Source organism: Pogoniulus pusillus, chromosome 5 (assembly GCF_015220805.1).
Source record: "Pogoniulus pusillus isolate bPogPus1 chromosome 5, bPogPus1.pri, whole genome shotgun sequence".
In the NCBI taxonomy this organism is placed as follows: Eukaryota; Metazoa; Chordata; class Aves; order Piciformes; family Lybiidae; genus Pogoniulus; species Pogoniulus pusillus.
Window position 1 is genome coordinate 10,469,231 of NC_087268.1, and position 20,964 is coordinate 10,490,194.

General features: G+C 40.5%; 1 protein-coding gene across 1 annotated transcript in view; it reads left to right on the forward strand.

The window, feature by feature from the left end:
- ABI3BP (ABI family member 3 binding protein) overlaps positions 1–20,964 on the forward strand; it is a 165,356-nt gene that overhangs the window by 4,809 nt on the left and 139,583 nt on the right. The window lies entirely within an intron of this gene.

Sequence of the window (20,964 nt, forward strand, 5' to 3'; positions counted from 1 at the left end):
CTGGGGTTTTCTTTGTTATTCTGTTGTGGGGATTTTTGTTGTGGTTGTTTTTGTTTTTTTTTTTTCTCGGTTTGTTGTTTGGGTTTGGTTTGGTTTCTTTTTAATGCTTGTATTTTGGCATGGAAATTGGCTTTCAACATGTTAAGAATGATTAGAGATAATAGAAAATATTAGAACGTTAAGAGCAACGTCTAGGTACATGTGAGTAACTTTAAAGCTCTTGAATAAAACAAGCTGAAATGTTTTCATGGTATGCTGTGACTCTAGTAAGAAGTACGGTGGAAGTAACTGTAAATAACAATTTAGACAGCATTGTGCAGGTTTGTGGTTTAAGACCTCACTTAGAAGCACCCTGTGTTAGTGGAAGATTGCAGTTCTGTATCCAAAGAGTGTTTATGCTTTCCTTTTTAATCCACTCTTCATAATTGAATAGTAATGGACTTTGTAAGTCAGGGTGCATGCATTTTGAGGGAGAGGAATATGATTTACTAACATTTCTACCAGAAGGACAAAAAAAAACACCCCTCCAAACCTGTGTGGATATTTATTGAACTATTCTTTTCTCCTGGAGTCTGGAAGCACAGCAGATTTGCAGAGCTGGCAGGAATCTCTTCTTCTCCCTGCTAATGTGACCCATGTCACGCTGGCATTTTACTAGCATATTACTGTTGCAGGAAGAAAAGTCAGACCACAAATGAGAAAGAATATTTCTATATTGATTGTAAAACACTTGTGGTGCCTTAAAATTAAACCAGCTCTTTCACAACTGTTCCTGTACTGCATGTGTTGCTCTCACTGTGTAGAAATGCTTGCTTGATTCCACTGTGCTTTGTAATGCATTTTACATCTGCAGTCTCCTGCAACTAGTAGCACTTAAAAAGAAAACTCTAATTTAGTTCCTTATGAGGCTGGTTATTAAGAAATGAGCATTTTTAGAGGCTTCCTAGGATAGTTTCCTTCACAGATGAGGAACCTGAAAGTATTTGGGGAAGAAGAGGTAATTTTAATTTTTTTTTTTTTGTCTTCCCCGCTGCTTCCTAAGAGACTTTCTAAAAAGTTTTTTTGGTTTGGTGGGTTTTGGGGCTGGGTTTTTGAAGTGTTGTTTGTCGTTTTGGGCAGAGTTGTTTGTTTTGGTGGTTGTTGTTTTGTTTGTTCATTTGTTTTCTGGTGTTTGTTTCCTGGCATTATACTTTTGGAAGTGGCTTGCTTGCATGCTCATCTCCAGGAGCCTATGTGGAGTTTTCTGCAGACTGCTACTAGTGGAGCACTGTGTAGTCTGTAAGGAGCAGAGACAAACAAATATGCAGTTATTGTACATGTCAAGCAGGCTGTAAGACCCAAGTTTTCTCAGAAAAGCAATCTCTAAGTAAACTCTTGCAGCAGTTCATAGGAGAGGATTGTGCTGAACAGAGAGGACCTTGCCTGTGTTGCCTCCTTAGAGTGAAGGAACAGATCAAGAGCTTGTCTTTTAAAATCATTTTATCTGAACTTTCTGCTCAGTACTGTACAGTAGTGGCTGTAAATCTATGTTAACTGTGAGACCCAGATAAAGCTAATAATCTACTGCAGTCAGTGGGAGATTAACTCTGGGATGCATTTTTTTTTTTCCTGTTCTAAAATAACGTTGCAGAAGTGAAGTTCTGTTTGCCAAATGCATAAAGCTGCAGGTGGAAACTTCATTTCTTTTCAGTGAAACAGCTTTTATAAGTTTCTCTCATTGCAGTGTTGAAATGTCAGTCTGATTCTTTCATTGGCAGCTGCTTCTCAGGTTATTTACATTGGACCGCACTGAAAAAAACAATTGTATTAGTACCTAGCTGGTTGTCTGGAAATATTCAAAGGCTTGTCTTTTTCTGCAGCCCTCTCTTGTTTGATAGGGATTACAGATTTTTTTTCATAAGCAAAGAGAGTGTTTGGATCCTAAAAGTATTTTAAGATGAGAATATCTGATGGTAGTGTTATGGTAAGGGGGCTACTCTGCCCTGCTAAGCAAGCTTGCATTACAGAGAATTGTCATGCTCTTCAAGTCATTATGTAATAGAGGTTCAGGATGCTCTATGGAGAACAAGGGAACTAATTTTATACCTGGAGGAAGAACAACCTAGCCAAACTCACATTGATTAGTGGTGCTGTTTCTCCCGTTATCAGTTATGTGTAAGCGTAAATCTTGCCGTTCTCACTAGCGCTTTGGAATTCTGGTGCTCAAGTTCTCCCTCCAGCAGGTGAAATAAACTGAACCCTGGTCTGATAGACTGGGATTTTCTCTCAGTGACACAAGGTGAAAATGACATGTTGCCTCCTGCAGCTGCAGAGGAACAGAGCCAGTAGCTCTGCAGAGAAGGACCTTGGAGTCTTGATTGGTAGTAAGTTACCCACAAGAAAACAATGTGCCCTGGTGGCCCAGAAGGCCAGTAGTATATTTGGGTGCTTTAAGCAGGTCGAGGGAGATTCTCCTCCCTCTCTTCTCAGTCCTAGTTAGATCACAGCTGGCATATTGTGTCCAGTTCTCAGCTCCTTAGGTTAAGAGGGCTGGACACGTGCTTGAGAGAGTTCAACAGAGAGCTGTGAGGATGGTTAAGGGACTGAAGTGTCTCTCATATTAGGAAACAACGAGACACATGAAGCTGTTTAGTCTGGAGAAGAGAAGGCTGAGAGGGGACCTTACTAATGTCTACAAATACCTGAAGGGTGGCTGTCAGGAGGATAAAACCAGTCTCTTGTCAGTGATACGCAGTGAGAAGGGGGAGGGGGGCAATGGACATAAACTAAGCTACAGGAAATTTCATCTCAACATGAGAAAAAAACTTCTTTGCTGTGGATTTGATGCAACACTGGAGCAGTTTGCCTAGAGAGGTTGTGGAGTCTCCTTCTCTAGAAATCTTCAAAACCTGCCTGCATGTGTCCCTGTTTGACCTGCCCTCAGTGGTCTTGCTTTGCAGGGAGGTAGGACTTGGTGATCTCTGGAGGTGCCTTCCAACCCCTAGCACTCCGTGATTCCATAAGCCCTCAGACATCACTTCCAGAGCAATTTGAGAGATTCCATGTAAATATGGTGCTCAGGAGGCTGGAACACACACGACTTCTTCTCCCCATATATTTTTGCATTTTTGCCTCCACAAGTCTGTGTTTGGCATGACCAAGGAAATACTATCACTGTTCTCAAAAGACTGTTCTTTATAAACCAATTCTTTAATTATTTTGACTTTAAAAAATTAAGAAATTGTTGGAGGCGTAATTTGGAAATGTTACCAATGTGACTCAAGGAGTCCAAGTCAGGAAAATATCAGTTAACATTTCCAGTGGCAACTTTATGCTAAGTCTACATATTCTGCATTACAATAGTTTTGCCTGCATAGAAAGTTGGCCTCTGCTTATATCTGACCCTACTGCAGTGCCTTAAACACAGGTGAACACTCTTTCTCTGGGAGTTCTTTGTCCCATGTATTGTAGTTAATGACAAGCAATGAGGCACTAATATATTTGTTGTGTCATACTTCAAACTCTTTAGACATCAAGATTTTACAGACCTCACTAAAGGCAGTGTGACTGGAAGTGAAAAATTGGTTGGTATTGTGTTTAATATGGAAGCAATGCATTTCTTACAGCTATGTTTATGTTTCATTGGTTTGTTTCAGACATCAGCTGCTAAGAGAATTCTGTAGTCAATCTTAATTAATATTCATTTTTACTTAAATGTAGGCACTGTTGGAAACACAATTTGGAAATGCTACTAACATGGCTCAAGGAGTGAAATCAAGGAAATATCAATTCACTCTGCAAGGTGTCATAGAGCAGCAGGGCAGAAGGTGATGCTACAATTAGGGATAGTCTTTTATCAGGTATTTTGAGTCACTGTCCCCTTGACGATGTCCATCTCCCAAAGTTTTCCTTTTTCTCAGGAAGAAGAGGGGCTTGGACGTGAACATGATCAGAGGGCTGAAGCACCTTCTTTATGTGGATAGGCTATGAGAGTAGGGGCTGTTCAGACTGGAGGAGACAGCTTTGGGGAGACCTTATAGCCTTCCAAATGGGGGCCTACAAGAAAGCTGGAAAGGAACCTTTTATAGAGGCTTGTTGCAACAGTGCAATAAGGAATGGCTTTAAGCTTGAGGAAGTCAGATTGAGACTGGATATTAGGAGGAAATTATTCGCAGTGAGGTTGGTCAGGCACTGAAACAGGTTACCCAAGGAGGTTGTGGATGCCCTTTCCCTGGAGGTGTTCATAGCCAGGTTGGATGAGACCTTGACCAATCTGGTCTAGTGAATGGTGTATGCCTACTTGTGGAAGGGGGATTGGAACTAGATGTTCTTCAAGGTCCATTCCAACCCAAACCATTCCATGAATCTGTGAATTATCTCTTTACTTTTGTCTCTCACTTATGCTTCTATACCAGTGCCATTCACTTCAGCTGTTTTATTTGATGTGTTGGAATGATGGGTGGAAACAGTTGCAATGCATAGGTGCCGTGGCTAGAACTTGTCATACTTTCTCTCATTCTGATGGTTCTGCATAGCAGAGATTCATCCTTGAAAAATGCAGCATGGCTTCTCTAAACAACAACTGATGACACGCAAAGAGGCTTCTCTTTAGAGGAGCTGGTAAGTGAAGAATTCTGAATCTGAGAGGGAGATGAAAAATCAAAGCCACAGAACCAAGAATAAACAAGTAACAAGACATAATCCACAAGATTGTACTGCCTTGTAAACCATGTTTCGTTGGCATCGTTCCAGCTGGGCACGATTCAAATGTTGTTGAAGGCAACAGTTGTGGAACAAGTTCTCAGTGTTTGGTAAAACAGTGTTTCATGTTTTCTGTTTTGCCAGCTGACTTTCCAGTTACAGCATGGATGTGCATAGAAGTGCACTTTTTCACTGTAGTCTCTGTTTCTGATGGCCTTTGTGTATCTTCATGTTCTGTTTTCATTTGGCAGAGCTGAAAAGAATTTGGCACTGATGCCTTCTTACAAATTACAGTTTTATAAGGTTTTTATAAAGATGAGTCTGAACGTTTTTCTGGTTTCGTTTGGGAGTTTTCCTACTGTTTGAATTAGTCATCAGGTAAATTGAATCTCAAACCCATCCTTGTTCTGCTTTCCAGGATTCATGCCTGTCCTGTTCTGCTTTCTAGCAAAGGCTCAGGAAACCTTAATTCACCTCCCTCTTTGTTGATGCCTGTTTGGGGAAAAAGATGACAGACTTGACATTCCTTATGGGACCATGTGAGAGAGTCTGATTTATAGACTTGTATAGGAAAACCCAGGTCCAAACCTTTTGTTTCTGCAGGTATCAGCTATGGGGATAAGGGATAAAAAAGGATAGTTCAGAGTATTTTGTTTGTAAGTGTAGAAGAATGTTAAAAACCATTGCAGATGACCACTAGCTTAAGATTTGTAGCAATGGTAATTATAACTGGCATAGCTTTAAGAGTATATGCTGTGTTTGCAGTATACTTCCAAACACACTTTTGTGAAACAGGCTAATTTTACTCGTAGCTGATTTTGCTGTCTGTGCTTTGTTATGTAATACTTCTTCCTGAGCAGAGGTTAAACTTAGCATGTGTTTTCACTTTCTAGTGTCAAGCAGTTCAAACAATGTTGATTTATTTCAATATATCACAGTCACTACACTGCAACAGACAAACATTAATCTTTAAACTTTTGTGCCACACTGCCTCACCCGACAGCACCCTTTTGGTAGCTCTAGAACAGCAGGAGAGAAATGGTAGGTCAGAGAAATGTCTCCTGAATGGATTTCTTTGAACATACAACAAAGCTGGCATATCAAAATATCACAAAAAGGGGTGAAATGACATGTGGTTTATACATCACTTTCTCTTGCTTTACAAAACATCTTTCTGGGAACTATTTATCAAAATAATGCATTAATCTTTGAAAAAAGCCCAAACACATTCTAAGGAAAGACAACCAGTTTGGACTAAAGTAGTGAGCTTCTCTCTCTTTCTCTCTTTCTCTTTCTCTCTCTCTCTCTCTCTCTTTCTCTCTCTCTCTTTCTCTCTCTCTCTTTCTCTCTCTCTCTTTCTCTCTCTCTCTTTCTCTCTCTCTCTTTCTCTCTCTCTCTCTTTCTCTCTCTCTCTTTCTCTCTCTCTCTCTTTCTCTCTCTCTCTTTCTCTCTCTCTCTCTTTCTCTCTCTCTCTTTCTCTCTCTCTCTTTCTCTCTCTCTCTTTCTCTCTCTCTCTTTCTCTCTCTCTCTTTCTCTCTCTCTCTTTCTCTCTCTCTCTTTCTCTCTCTCTCTCATGTCTGAAAAGAGAAGTGCAAAGTTCATTTGATTTGTGTGAAATACTTATGCTTTATGGCACAGAAATGGTAGTAGAGACCTATGAGGATTTTCAAGGGGATCCTTTAGCTGGTATATAACAGAGTGGCTATGGTTTTCAGCCAGTAGATATGTCATGGCAAATTTGGCTCATTCTTTTCTGAAAATGGAAGCAATCCATCAGAATGTTGCTATTATAGCAGCTCATTTAATCAAAGTTATCTTCTTATGCAGACAGTGGTGTTCTAGGATTCCACAAAAACATATCAAGACCCAGTGTTAAATGTCAGGCTTCTGAGTTTGAAGATAAACTGTAATTCCAGAATTCCATTTTTATTGCTGGCACAGGCAGTGGTGTGACACTGCGATGATACATTTGGGTGGACTCTGCCAAGATAAAATTCCATAGCATCTGAACGCCTTTACAATGATCTCACTGCTGGGTAATCTGTATAGCTTTCCACCTCTTCATTTTGATTTTCCTAACTATCTCTTTCTGAATATTATTTTTTCAGTCCTCCTCCATATTTTGTCTTTTGTTTCTTGCCATTCCAGCACAACAAAATGCGTAACTCATGTGAGGGGAGAGCTATTGGCTGCTTTTATGGCCAGACTGTGCCTGTGTAGGAGCTTGGGCTGTAACCTGAAGATCTTCCACAATATATTGTGGCTGCCTCATCCTTGGAAGTGTTGGCAGTATTTAAGACCAGATTGGATAAGGCCTTGGGCAACCTGGTGTAGTGGAAGGTGTCCCTGCAAATATCAGGGGATCTGGATCTAGATAATCTTTAAGGTCCTTTCCAACTCAAACAATTGTGTGATTCTGTAGATATGGACAGTACAGTCCATAGATCTGTTGACTGGTGTGAATGGTCAACATGTCTGAGGCTTTCTTAGAGTGTTTGGACTTACCTGGTGTGTACTGCACGTTGCATGTGCAAACAGAAAGCTCCCTCTGCTTCAGGGGGAAAAACTGGCTAGCAGTGACCTGCCGTAGTCAGAAGTGCTCATACAGCTCCTACTGAATTTCTTTTCCTTGGGGAAATTCAAGTGCAGACTTGAAATTGTTGGTAAGCAAGATAAATTTGTTGCTGTAGAGTGTTTGCTGCATTTTCCAGGAGGTGGTTGGAGACTTTCTCTCTGGCATGGATTGTGCAGCAATGTCACATTCAGTCTTGGTTTGAAGAGAGGCAAGTATTCACATTTTGGAAAGGAATGGCCTAAAATAGGTCCCATTAGCAAAACAGCCCAGTCTCTAGTTTGTTTCCAAGTAGAAGAGGAAATCTTGCCTGACAGGCCTTAATTCAAATGTCCTTGGTTAGAAACTGAAGTTTCTGCAATATAGGCCAATGTGTATGTAATAGAAGTTTGTTTTATGATATATATGTTTGTCTTCTTTTACTGTGAGGGTAAACTATGAAAGTGGCTACTGGCATCATTACAGATGAAGTTTTTGTGTGGGTATGATCTGAGCCAGCTTTCCCAGAAAAGCTGTCCCTCAAAGCAAAGCCCTGTTGTACTATGGCTAAATCAACCCTAGGTTTCTCAACTTGAGATCCAAAGGCAGAAAGGTAAAGAGTGCATTTTTATTAGGAGAAAGCTAGTCTTCGCCCACTCTGGAGGGAATCACTCATTGCACCTGTTCAGAAACTGGGAGACAAAATCTGACCTCTGGTTTTACTTCAGAGTTGCTGCTGAGATCTATGTAATGGTTTCATATTATTTGGAGTCTTCTTTGAGAAAGAAAAATAAATATGGCAAGTGAATCCACAAATTCTGCCCCTCTGCTCTGCTCTTGTGAGATCTCACCTGGAGTACTGCATCCAGCTCTGGAGTCCCCAGTGCAAGAAGGACATGGATATGTTGGGGAGTGTCCAGAGCAGGGCCACAAAGATTATCAGAGGGCTGGAGCACCTCAGCTATGAGAACAGGCTGAGGGAATCAGTTTTGTTCAGCCTGGAGAGGAGAAGGCTCTGAGGAGACCTTATAGCTGCCTTGCAGTACTTGAAAAGGTCCAATAGGAAAGCTGGTGAGGGACTTTTGGAAGGACCTATGGTGGTAGGACAAGAGGCAATGGTTTTGAGCTAAAGCAGGGTGTTAAATATTATGAAGTTCTTTACTGTGTGGGTGGTGAGACACTGGGTTTGCCCAGAGAAACCCTGGATGCCTCATCCCTGAAAGTATTGAAGACCAGGCTGGATGATTAATTATGTGATCTTTAAGGTCTCTTCCAACTCAAGCCATTCTATTTCTATGAGTTCATAGAATTCAAAATCAAACACGTTAAAATCATAGAATCAACCAGGTTGGAAGAAACCTCCAAGGTCATCCAGTCCAACCTAGCACCCAGCCCTAGACAGTCAACCAGACCATAGCACTAAGTGCCTCATCCAGGCTTTTCTTGAACACCTCCAGGGATGGTGACTCCACCACCTCCCTGGGCAGCCCATTCCAAATCTATAAAACCCTTTTGATTTTGTGTGTGTGAGTGTTGGTGTACTGACACTTCAGTGTTACTGTGCTTAGTAAGGCATTGTAATGTAGTGTTATTGTATAAGCCAGAGAGCCACTGGCAAAATGGATTCTCAAAGAGGGAATTTATTTTAAAGGGTTTTTCCTGCTTTTTTAATTAGTTCTAATTTTTTTTAATTGTTAATGAAATTGGCTCAGTAAAAGTGCAGTTCAGTGAAGCAGTAAGAGAACGTAATATTCTTTCCTAACACCAGCAGTTGTGGATCTATAAATGGCCACAGAGTGCTTGATGAGAGTTTACATAATTAATACTTCAGGAATCCAGCCAATTTTAGAGGACTGGGATGACATTATTTTTGAACTTACAGAGGGAAAAATCCTTTCCCCTTTTGTCAGCTACTTGCCTCTGCTTTGCATTAACTATTCACTTTAATTGTTCTTTCTCTGATGTGAAAGTCTGGAATCATATTAGAACGCATAAAATCGTGGTTGGTTCAAAAAATACAAATTTAAGAGTCACGAGAGATTGTTTTCTGACTTTGAAGTGAAAACAGTCTTTGGCAGATTTGATTCCCTCACCTCATTACCACAGTTCAAGCCTATACATGAACAAGAAAAGTGCACAGCAAGAAGAATGCAAGCCTTCAGACCTTATCAGTTAGCAGTTGGTTCGTGGGTTTTGTTGTTTTGGGGTTTTTCTCCTAATCTCAGTATATCTGTGCAGCATGCACAAGCATATACTGGAAGAAAGCAATGGGTGGATGCAATAGTCTGAATGTTGGTTAAACAGTACAAATAATAGGAAGAAAACCATATTGTCTGACCTGGAATTTTGGCAGAGTTCCATTATCTCTGGCTGACACAAATGCTGAAGTGGGTGGATTAAATGTCAGGTTTGCATTTATAGCACAGTGTAGGCTGAAGCATAGCTTGTTATACAGTTAGGGAAATGGCTCTGGTCAGGGTTGAGAACTGTTCATTTTTTTAGTCTAATGAAGAGATGTCTCGGGTAAAAGTGAGGTACTTGCACATCCAGCTCAAATCAGTAGCTCTTCTTTCTTCGTCACAAGGTTTATTAACATGTTGTGAACGTGACTGTGAAACTGTTCCACATTAGTAGTACCCTGTTATTTTCTCCCTTACTCATGAGACCCACCTTTAATATCCTATGACATGTGTAAACGGTGCATCTCTTCAGCACTTCTTTCTGTGTTTTGTGTCAATTATGAGGAAGGCAAGATGTGGCGATTGCAAGAAAAAGTGTCTCCATCTTCTTGTCAGTTTTCCAGTGCTCCTTAGGAGGTGGTAAATCTGCTGGGATTCATGGTGTAACAGTTACCCTATGTTGTCTGTTTATCAAATCTATGGAGAAACAGATTCATAGAGTGAATCCCTCAAAAGTCATCTTGTCCAACCACCCTGCCACAAGCAGGAACACTTTCCTGGTTGTCCAGGGCCATGTCAAGTCTGATTTTGAATGTCTCCAGAGGCAGGGCCTCAACCACATCCCTAGGCAGCCTGATTCAGTATTTCACCATTCTCATTGTAAAGAACTTCCTCCTAATGTCCAACCTAAATCTACCCTGCTCCAGTTTCAAAACATTGCCCCTCCTCATCCTATTGCTACAACCCCTTCTAAACAGTCCTTTCCCAGCCTTCCTGTAGGTCCACTTCAGCTACTGAAAACATCATAAATAAAGAATCAAAGCACTAAATATACCCAAAAAAATGAGCTAAAGACTTTGTTATGAATTTTGGACATATTTTGTGATTTTATTTTATGTTTTTTTTGCTCCTGTGGAAGATTTATGCTTAGACTAAACTTACAGGCAAGCCAGTCACGTGTGCCATTTCACACAGACTCTCAAGCACACAAAGCCATGTGCATGCACACATGGAACATAGTTAATTTTTCATAAATGCTTTGCATAAAAGCTACTTATTTTAATATTCCAGACTTTTGTCAGTTGCCCTATACTCTCTGGGTTTTGGTAGCATAGTCAAATAGCAGTTGCTAAAAGCATTATTATGTTGTTAACGTGCAGAAATGAATTCTTAGAAAGCAAAGTTTCTCAATAATGTGATATTTATTGTGTTCCCCTTTCCACTTGGAAGTTATTACAGAAATTAATGGCAGACTTTACATATTATTAATATATTTATTTGGAGAGAAAGTAAGGCTGATACATTTCAATATTTGAAGGGAAAGCTGGGGAAGGACTGTTTAGAAGGGCTGTAGTGATAGAATGAGGGGCAACCCAATCGGTGCAGAACATTAAAGCTGAAGAAAAATTGCAGATATTCTCAAGCATTGTGCTTTTTTTTTTCCCATTTCCTGACTTTTCTAGAGTTTTTTCCCCTGTTCATTTGCATTTATAATGTTAAAACATTTGTCAGTTGTATTTCAGTGTAGAAATCTCAGGCATGGTGATACTGTTTTTTTTCCATGACCTGGACTTTCTAGATACTTTTCCCCCCCCATTAATTTGCTTTTGTAGTGTTAAAACATTTGTCATTTGTCAAACAAATCTGGCAGGGGAAAGACCATCTCATTTTAAAGCTTTGTGAATCAGTGAAGCAATATTTATGTACTTCATATACTCTGAAGCTAGAGAACATTCCTTGGAAATTAACGTCATCTGCTGCACAATGGGGTTACAAGATCAATGATGAGAGAGAGACATAACTTTCTACATGCCATAAATTCTCATGAACAATTGAATACATGCCCAAGTAAAGTACTATTGAAAATGCAAAATCAATCATACAAGACTGCCTAGCACAAGGGGCTCTGCATAGGTCTACATGTCCCAATACTAGCTTGAGCCTTGATTTGGGTACTCTTCATTAGCATTTTTTATTTTTCTTTCAAAAAAATGATGATGAATTAGAGAAAAAAAAAAAGTAATGTTGATTTAGGCATAGAAGGATGTGTTAGAAATAGAGGTTATTCCCCACTGCTTGCTTTCATCTCTGTAGATAAAAGGCAATATGATGAAAAAGGAGCAGGTGATGTATTGTTTGTAGAGTTGGGGAAAACAGTCAAGAGAACCTCCACTCTCTATTTTCTGCCCTATCATAGGTAGGAAGTGAAATAGCAAATATAAGTATTTGTGACTTACTTTGGTACTCTGCTGAAGAGTCTGGAGAGCAAGTCTTATCAGGACTGGCTGAGAAAACTGGGGTTGTTTTATCTGGAGAAGAGGAGGCTGAAGGGAGACTTCATTATTCTCTACAATTACCAGAAAGGAGATTGGAGTGAAGGGAGTGGTGGTCCACATCTCTTCTTCCTAGTATTAGATGATAGAATGAGAAGAAATGGCCTTTAAAATCATCAGGTCCAAACATTAAGCCAGCCTTGCCAGTTCACCACTAAACAATGTCACTCAGCACCACATTTCCACAGCTTTGAAGACTGCAGGGATGGGGACTCCACCACTGCCTTGGACAGCCTAGTCCAGACCCTGGCTACCTACAAGGGGAAGAAATTGTTACTCATGTCCAGCTAAGTCTTCTCTGGGGCAACTCATCCTGTAGCTTGATCCTGGGGAGAAGAGACCAACTCCCACCTGGCTCCAGCCTCTTTCAGAGTACTGTAGAGAGTTATAAATTCTCCTCTTCTCCTGACGGAACAACCGCAGTTCCCTTAGCCACTTCTCTGAAGACTTGTGTGAGGTTCAGGTCAGATATTAGCAAAAAATTCTTCACAGAGTTATCAAATATTCAAAGAGGCTGCTCAGGGAGACTGGGCAGTCACCATCCCTGAAGGTATTTAAATGTGGAGCTTAGAGGCATGGTTTTAATGATTGTAGCTTAGCAGTATTGGCATTGTGAGTGTTAGGTGAGTGATTGGTCTTGTTGATCTCAAAGGTCTCTTCCAACCTCAGCAGTTCTATGATTCTGTGCTCCTAAGGGATCTTTTTCATGGACAAATAACATTCAATAAGTTTTGCAGTCTGTATGCTGTTGATTTGAAAAGTGACATCAAAACCAATTCAACTTGAAGGATGTTCAGAGGATATAATGGTTTCAACTAGGGGAGAATTAATTTGCTCTGTAATAGCTGGCACAGGGCTATGTTTTGGATTTAGTAAGAGAATAATGTTGTTAATTCACAAACATTTTAGCTGTGGCCAGGTTGTGCTTAAGTTAAAGACTTCTCAGTTTCCCTTGCTGTACCACTGAGCAGTTGCACAAACAGCTGTGAGGGAGGATGGCCAGGATGGCTGACCCAAACTAGCTGTACCATAGAATGTCATGCCCCAGCCAACTGTGAGCAGTTGGCTGGGGCAGTGCAGGTGTCATCTCGGGCATTTGTCACTGAATGGTGAGCAATGGATTGTGCATTACTTGTTTTCCTTGGGGTTTATTTGTGTCTCTTTTCATTATCTTCCTTATTATTATTCTTATTTAATTTTTAATTTCAATTATTAAACTGCCACTCAGGGAGGCAGGGGAGAATAAGCAAGTCGCTGTGTGGTGCATAATTGCTGATGGGGGTTAATCAATGTCAGGAAGTATTAAGCTTTGAAAATAATGGAGAGGTGGTTCTTCCCTTTGAAAACATTGAATTCTGCCAGTATTAGGGCATGTACTTGAAGTTTAGGTTAACTGCAACTTAAGGAAGAGGTCTCATGAATCCTGGAATATTGCTGTGAGAAAGAGCACTGTAAGAGACAGGGCTGACACTGGGCCCTGCTGTTGAATCTCTTCCTATGGAGGTCTTACTGAGTTACTGCCTTCAGCCATTCTTGAAAGGCTTTTCTAACTGGATATTTCAGATATTTGTGCTTTCTTTGTGGTCAATTTCTATTACAGATTCAATTTCAAAAATCCCTCCATGATGTGAAAGAAGCACAAAAGGGAATTATAATTTATGCTGTTTGCTGTATGCAGTCTGTTCAAAATGTTGATTTTTAAAGGCATAGACAAGAAGGAACTTAGTTTAAAATCGCATGAAAGTTACCTTATTCCGAGTTGAGCAATAGCAAAGTTGGAATTCAAACAGATCATTTTTGTAGTAGTGGTGGCAGAATGTCCACCTGACCACTCCAGGTTGTTAAATGCAATTTCTGAAAACAAGTAAATGGCCCAAATGTTTGTGTGGTGGTTGTAGTTGCTGAAGAGATTTCTCTTGGCAACAAGAGAAACTGGTGTCAAGGATCAGGGCTGAGTTGGCCACCAGAAAAATGATGTTCTTTATTAACCCCTCTCCTTGCCCAAAGGGCAAGAGAAAGGGAATAAGAGATAGAGACTGATGGACTGGAAAAGGAAACAAAAACTCTTTTACTGAAAATTATAACAAAATTAGATATACACAAATATATACAAAACTATTATCAAACACAACCCCCCAGATGGCAATTACATCACCATCACCACTGATGCTGCAAACAGGCACTGGGGAAGTCCCAGATAGGACTGAGAAGGAGATGGGGACCACATTCAGAAGCTGGATTCTGGAACTAGATGCAGGAACACACAGACTAGGATCCAAGGCAAACCAGACAGAGTCCTCCTCAGATGCTAGTCACTGAAGAAGAGCGTTTGACCCTCGTGACTCCCAAAACAAGAGAGATATGGTCCTGCTGGACTGAGTCCAGAGGAGGGTCACAAAGATGATTAAAGGGCAGAAGCATTTGTCCTGTGACGATAAGTTGAAAGAATTGTGGCTATTCAGCCTGGAGAAGAGAAAGACCTGGGAAAGCCTCATTACTATGTTTCAGTGTCTGAGTGGGTCCTACAGGAAAACTGGGGAGGGAATTTTTAGAGGGGCTTGTGATAAGATGAGGGGCAACTGTTTAAAACTGGAGCAGTGTAGATTTAGGTTGGACATTAGGAGGAAGTTCTTTTCAATGAGAGTGGTGAACAGGTTGTCCAGGGATGTGGTTGAGGCCCATCCCTGGAAGCATTCAAGATCAGACTTGATGTGATCCTGGGCAACCTTATCTAGTTGGAGATGTTCTGGCTCACTGCAGGGTGGGTGGTTGGACAAGATGATCTTTGAGAGTCCTTCCAGCCCAATGAACTCTGTGGATCCCTCAGCTTTTTACAGAATATAACATGTATGGAATGGAATAACTTGGTCGGTTTAGGATCACCAATACTGTCTTCTCTCAGGTGCAGCATTTTACTTTCTGCACTCTCAGCATGGTAAATGAGATGACTTTGTGGAAAGAGTTTTTGGCCTAGTACCAATCCTTGCAGCTAACTATAAACACTGAGCTGTCATCAATCCTAGGAGCAGACACTGTCTGTGAAACCACACTTTTCATTGTGGAAAGTGCAGTAGCTTAGAGAAGATTGAGCTGAAAACTAAAATCACTGAACAGAATTAATTCTGTTCCTACTCAAAGCAGGGCAGTGATAGAGAGACATAGAAAAACTCAACAGCCACGACTGTTAAGTAGATATTCTTTCATAATTTGTGTACAGTGCTAGACACAGCACTGGACATATTGTGTGGTTTCCTCTCCAAACGTGTGCATCTGAAAGCAAGTTTTATAGAGTTATTTTACAGTTAACATAAACATATTCATGATATTTCCTATTCATTTACGTTCAGCTCCTTCATTCTGTGCATGGCAATGTCTCTTGGTAGTGGATTGGGCGGGTCTTCCTCTTAGTTGCATTTTCCATCTCCATGTTATCCCTCTTGGTTGTTTTTTTCATGTTCTTCTGCTCACATCTGCAGAAAAAAACCTGGTCTGTCCCTGGCCTGTTTCCCGTTATCTATGCATTGTCTTAGATAAGCATTCCACAGATTTAACTTCATCTAAACATTACATTGTTCTGTGACATCTTTCTTCCTGCATGGTAAGGAGGCTTCAAGCTTCCAATACAAAGTCCAAGATTCACGTCTTCCCTTTTTCCAATTCATAATTTAGAAGCACATCATAATGCATGGTCATCCTGTCCCTCAAACTTCCTGGCTTTCACACCTTGATTTAGTTCCTGTTATTCTGCCTTCCATACATTGGTTTAGTTCCTGTTACTCTGGCTTCCATACGTTGTTTTGTGATGTTGGAACTAGTGGTTTTGGTGGGGGGGGGGGGGGTTGGTGTTTTTTTGATTGGTTGGTTTTGGTTGTGGGTTTTTTTGTTGTTTATTTGATTTTTTTTTTTAAACCACAAAGATGATAAATATTGGAATAGTTTATTCAGAGATGTTACTGAAATCTGTTCATAAAAGAATTCAAGATGCAGACGAATGCTGTACTGAGCCATCTGATATGATTAGGTCTGCTCTGAGCAGGGGTTTGGACAAAATCACAGAATGTTAGGGGTTGGAAGTGACCTGAAAAGATAATCTAGTCCAACCTCCCTGACAGAGCAGGACACGTACAAACACATCCACAGAAGCTCTTTCCACTCTATTCTGTGATTCTATGGTTGTAGCTGTCTTAGAAGTGTGTCTTGTTTATTCTACTGCATAGAAACAGAACTATTTTTAAATGGTTCCCATTTTAGGCTATATTTGATTTTGAGCCAAACAACTAATATTTCTCCATATTTGGAAGCCAAAGTAAATACAAAATATAAAACAGGAAAAATGAAAGTTGTACAGTGTTAGGTTATCATTGTAGTCTTGGCTAGTGGTGCTGTGGCACTAGATTTGGAAAATTAAAGTAGTGCTGTGAACAATTTGAATTTTATAAGTGAGTTGGTGCTTCCAAATTGATGGTGCTCAAATATTTTCTTGAGGCATGCTTCATTTGTCTAGAACTCTGCATGGCAGTGCTAGGTCTTGCCTTCATGCCCTCTAAAATCTTTGACATGGTGAAAAACAAACAGTTTCAAGGAAAGGCAAAAGGAATTTTAATGATATAGCCAATTTTGCTGTAATATAGTACAGCTGTATTCACCCTCTAGTTTTGTAGGGCAGAGTTCAAGGCTTTTCACTCCATGGATAAAGACAAACATGAAGGCTGTATATGATTATGAGAGACCGTACACACTAAAAGCACACCAGTGAAATCAAAAAATAAGTGGAAGTAGCATCTTGACCACCATTGCTTTTGCTGAGCCTTCAGTGCAGCAGACAAAGAAGTACCTCAAAATGTAACTTGCAATGGCAAAATTCAGAGGAAATGGTCACTTCATTTCATTTGTGCTTCCTTCTTAAAGTTTGTTGCTATAACAGCACCTTGGAGTTACTTCTGAATATGTTAATTTATAGTGACTACTTAATCAGCCAGTTGTCATGTCTTCTTCAGTTGAAGAGATGAATAGAATGCTCTTCAGCTGAAGCCATTTTATTTAACGGGGCCAAGATGTATTTGGGGATTGAGCAGAGACAGAAAAGAGGCAGTTAATTCACATTCCAGTCACCTCATCACCCAAGTTCTCTTGCATTCCTTGAAAAGGGGAAAATCAAACCAGCTGGAAATTTTAGCTAACTCCACTTCTATTGTTACCAACAATATTCACAGATTCACAGATTCCATCAGGTTGGAAGGGACCCTCAAAAATCACCTTGTTCCACCACCTAGCAATCAGCAGGAATTCCTCCTGCTAGATGAGGCTGCTCAGGGCCACGTCAAGTCTGATTTGGAACGTCTCTAGGGACAGGGCCTCAACCATATTCCTGGGCAATCTGTTCCAGTAGTTTACCACTCTTGTTGTGAAGAACTTCCTCCTCATGTTCAATCTAAGTCTGCCCTGCTCCTGTTTCAAACCACTGCCTCTCATCCTATCACTACAAGACCTTCCAGACAGTCCCTCCCCAACATGATCCTGTGGTAATGTAAATTAAAAGGTTTTAATTCTGTGTTTTAAAACAATTTTTTTTCTTGTTCCTTTGGGAAGCAAACTCTAAGATGGTTTTATTTGCTTTCATGTTTTGGAAATATAACTCTCTCAAACATGTAATTACTAAACAATGTGTACTTTAATGCAGCTAACCCTATTTCCTTACTTCTCTCCAGTTATTAAATAACAAACTAGTTATATAAATCTATTTCTTTGCAGTAACTGTTTTGCTTTTCAGACTTCTTTGCAGTGGTGGTTTCATAGGAGGCTGTTAGACCACAACCTAAGAGCTTTGACTAGACTTCTCTGTGCTGTAGCTAAATATGAACCATTAATTAGAACTAGTTGATACAAATAGGAGTTGATAGCAGTGATTATGAATTCACAGAATCACAGAATGTTAGCAGGTGGAAGGGACCTCCAGACATCACCGAGTCCAAACCCCTGCCAAGGCAGAGTCACCCAGGGCAGTCCACACAGGAATGCATCTAGGCAGATTTTGTAAGTTTCCAGAGATGGAAACTCCACAACCTCACTGGGCAGCCTGACCCAGGGCTCTGCTACCATCACTGTGAAGAAGTTTTTCCTCATATTGAGGTGGAACTTCCTGTGTTCTAGCTTGTGCTTTTTGTTCATTGTCCTGTCACTGGCACCACTGTAAAGAGACTATCACCTTGATCTTGACAGCCACCCCTCAGATATTTATGGATATAAGAGCTCTTCTCAGCCTAAACAACCCCAGGTCTCTCAGTCTTTCTTCATAGGAGAGATGTTTGACTCCAGCAGTCACCCTTGTACCTCTCTGTTGGATTCCCTCCAGCAGATCTCTCTCTCCCTCTTGAATTGAGAGCCCAAAACTGGACACAGTATTCCAGGTAGTTTCTCGCCACGGCAGAGTAGAAGAGGAGGTGAATTCTCTTCTTTCTTCCTTTGTTACTCAGTAATTAATTAAAGTGATAAGATAAAGAAGATGTTTCACACTTAATCCCTGGTGGACATGAAGATCAAACAATGGTCCAGCTGAGCATTTTCTATATTGTTTTCTATAGCTGCTTTCATATTTTAAAGATGTGAATTTCAGTTAGGTAATTAGAGCTGCTTTCTAAAGTGTCTCTTGGTTCTTGCTGTCTACACTTGTTTTTTAACAACTAGCTAAACTGCAGTGCTCCCAGCTGGATTCTTCAGATGATTTGCTGCTATTTTCTGAAGTGTCATTGGTGGCTGGTTCCCTTATGATGCAGCTGTTTGATAAAGCTGTCTTTTAAAGTCTTTCCACTTACAGGCAAAGAGTCCTATCCCTGGAGTGTTTTCAACACTTCAAGTGATCTGATGCATTTTATATAGTACTTTTTAGTTCAGATGTGCTGTGCATGGATTGTCCTGCTGGTTTTGGCCATCAACTGAGTTTTGTTGAAGAGAATACTTGAAGATCAATGTGGAATTTCTGTTGACAAGCAAGAAGGGAAAGATTGTCTTTCAGACCTACCCACAAATCCCAGAATCTTCCAATTGAAGATAGCCTCAATATAAAAGAATTTATCTAGAAATGTAAATACCAAAGTTTCAGTAACACAAGCCAAAAGCTGACACAAGTGAATGAGAGTTTGGAAAATTCAAATTTGCCTTGCTTTACGCCTGCAAGTGTTCTTTAGAGTTTGTAAGGTGTTTTCAGAGTGTCTGCATTGGAATTAGAGGGTATCTAGTTTATCATTTGACTCATCAAGGAGGCAAGGAGAAAAAGATATTCTAAAACCACAACATGAGAAAGTCTCTTTGGCTTATACACTCCTGAGAGCGGTCTCTGTGTGCCAGGCTAAATGATATGAAGTCCTTTCTATCTCTACTGCTCAAGGCTGGCCATCTCTTGACTAGACGGGTAGGCTGTGCTGCACGTATTGCTGAGCTTGCAGAACACTGTTCTGTGCTCCCTGTAAGCCTCTTGTCCACTCCAAGGATTGTAGGTGGCCACCTGGGCGTTCCTTATAGGCCTTTACGTGGGTTGTGTGTGGTTATATTTTTCATGGGAGACTTTTCTGTTTAATTCTTACTGATGTAGTGGATTCTGGCTTGTAGTCTTCTGCACAGAGCTGCATTTTCCTTTTAGATTCAAGAAATGCTTGAGTTTATTCATAAGGGTCCAAGTCTCTTTTGAACTCATGGGACCTCCTTGAGTTCTGGAACATTTTCACTTGTTAAAGTTCTTTTTGATGCCTTAAGAAGTATTCCCTTATAGTATATTTACCTATAAAGAGGAAGGTTGCTTCATAGCCTTTTGTGTTTGACATTTTATTCCATGAGGCTAAGAAGTTTACTGTGTATAGATGGTCAGAAGAGTGGGGTTTTGGATGAGTTCAAGGGCTTCTGGAAAGATATTGGGCTGCTAATCTGTTGGCAGGCAGAAGCTGTGATTTGGTGGCTGCATAACATCCTAACCTGGTTGGGAGTGAGATATAATTCCCACAAAGAATCCATGCTAAGAGTGCTCTAGCATTCACTGGTAGTTCTGTCTTGATAACTTTCTGTGCTTTTTGGCTTCCTTTTGTCCTCATTGTTCTTTGGTTTGTTTCTTGTGTAACCTGCCACTCTCTGGAACCCAAGTGATCTCACTCAACAGGTACAGTTCTCAGCAAACTCAGGTTATAACTTCAGTCAGGAATCTTTGTTGTTATGGTAGCACTGATGGTAGAAAAGAGTACATGATTTTGTGCAGTGCTCTTTGCTTTGCTGGGCAGCAGAAAGCAGATCCTCTGAGCACAGCTCACTGGGGAGACCGCTATGACTGCCACTCAACTCATTTAAGATGAGCTGACTGATCTTCAGATGGCAATTGATGGGAAAAAATAGTATGTGATTTTGTGCAGTGCTCTTTCATTTGCTGGGCAACAGAAAGCAGATCCTCTGAGCAAAGCTCTCCTCTGAGCACAGCTCACTGGGGAGACCGCTATGACTGCCACTCAACTCATTTAAGATGAGCTGACTGATCTTCAGATGGCAATTGATGGGAAAAAAAGAGTATGTGATTTTGTGCAGTGCTCTTTCATTTGCTGGGCAACAGAAAGCAGATCCTCTGAGCACAGCTCACTGGGGAGACCACTATGACTGCCACTCAACTCATTTAAGATGAGCTGACTGATCTTCAGATGGCAATTAGGAGATGATGAAGTTAAATTCAAGATCAAAAAGATGTAGTAATGAAAGAAATAATAACAAAAGGATCTATATATTTTTCTTTTATTTGCTTATTTTTTAGTCTTTAAAGTAACTGCCCACTGAAATGCACCATTAGAGAGAAAGAGGAAAAGAAGTGAAAAACCTCGTGTGTAAATCGTCAGTGTTGGCCTTGACAGCTCCACTTCTGTCCATACACTTCCAGAAAGTGGTCAGCTTCTGATAGTTACTGTTTTGCCAGTTAAAATTCATCCCACTGTGATTCTGGAACGCACCCAGACCATGAAAGGGAACGCAGCTT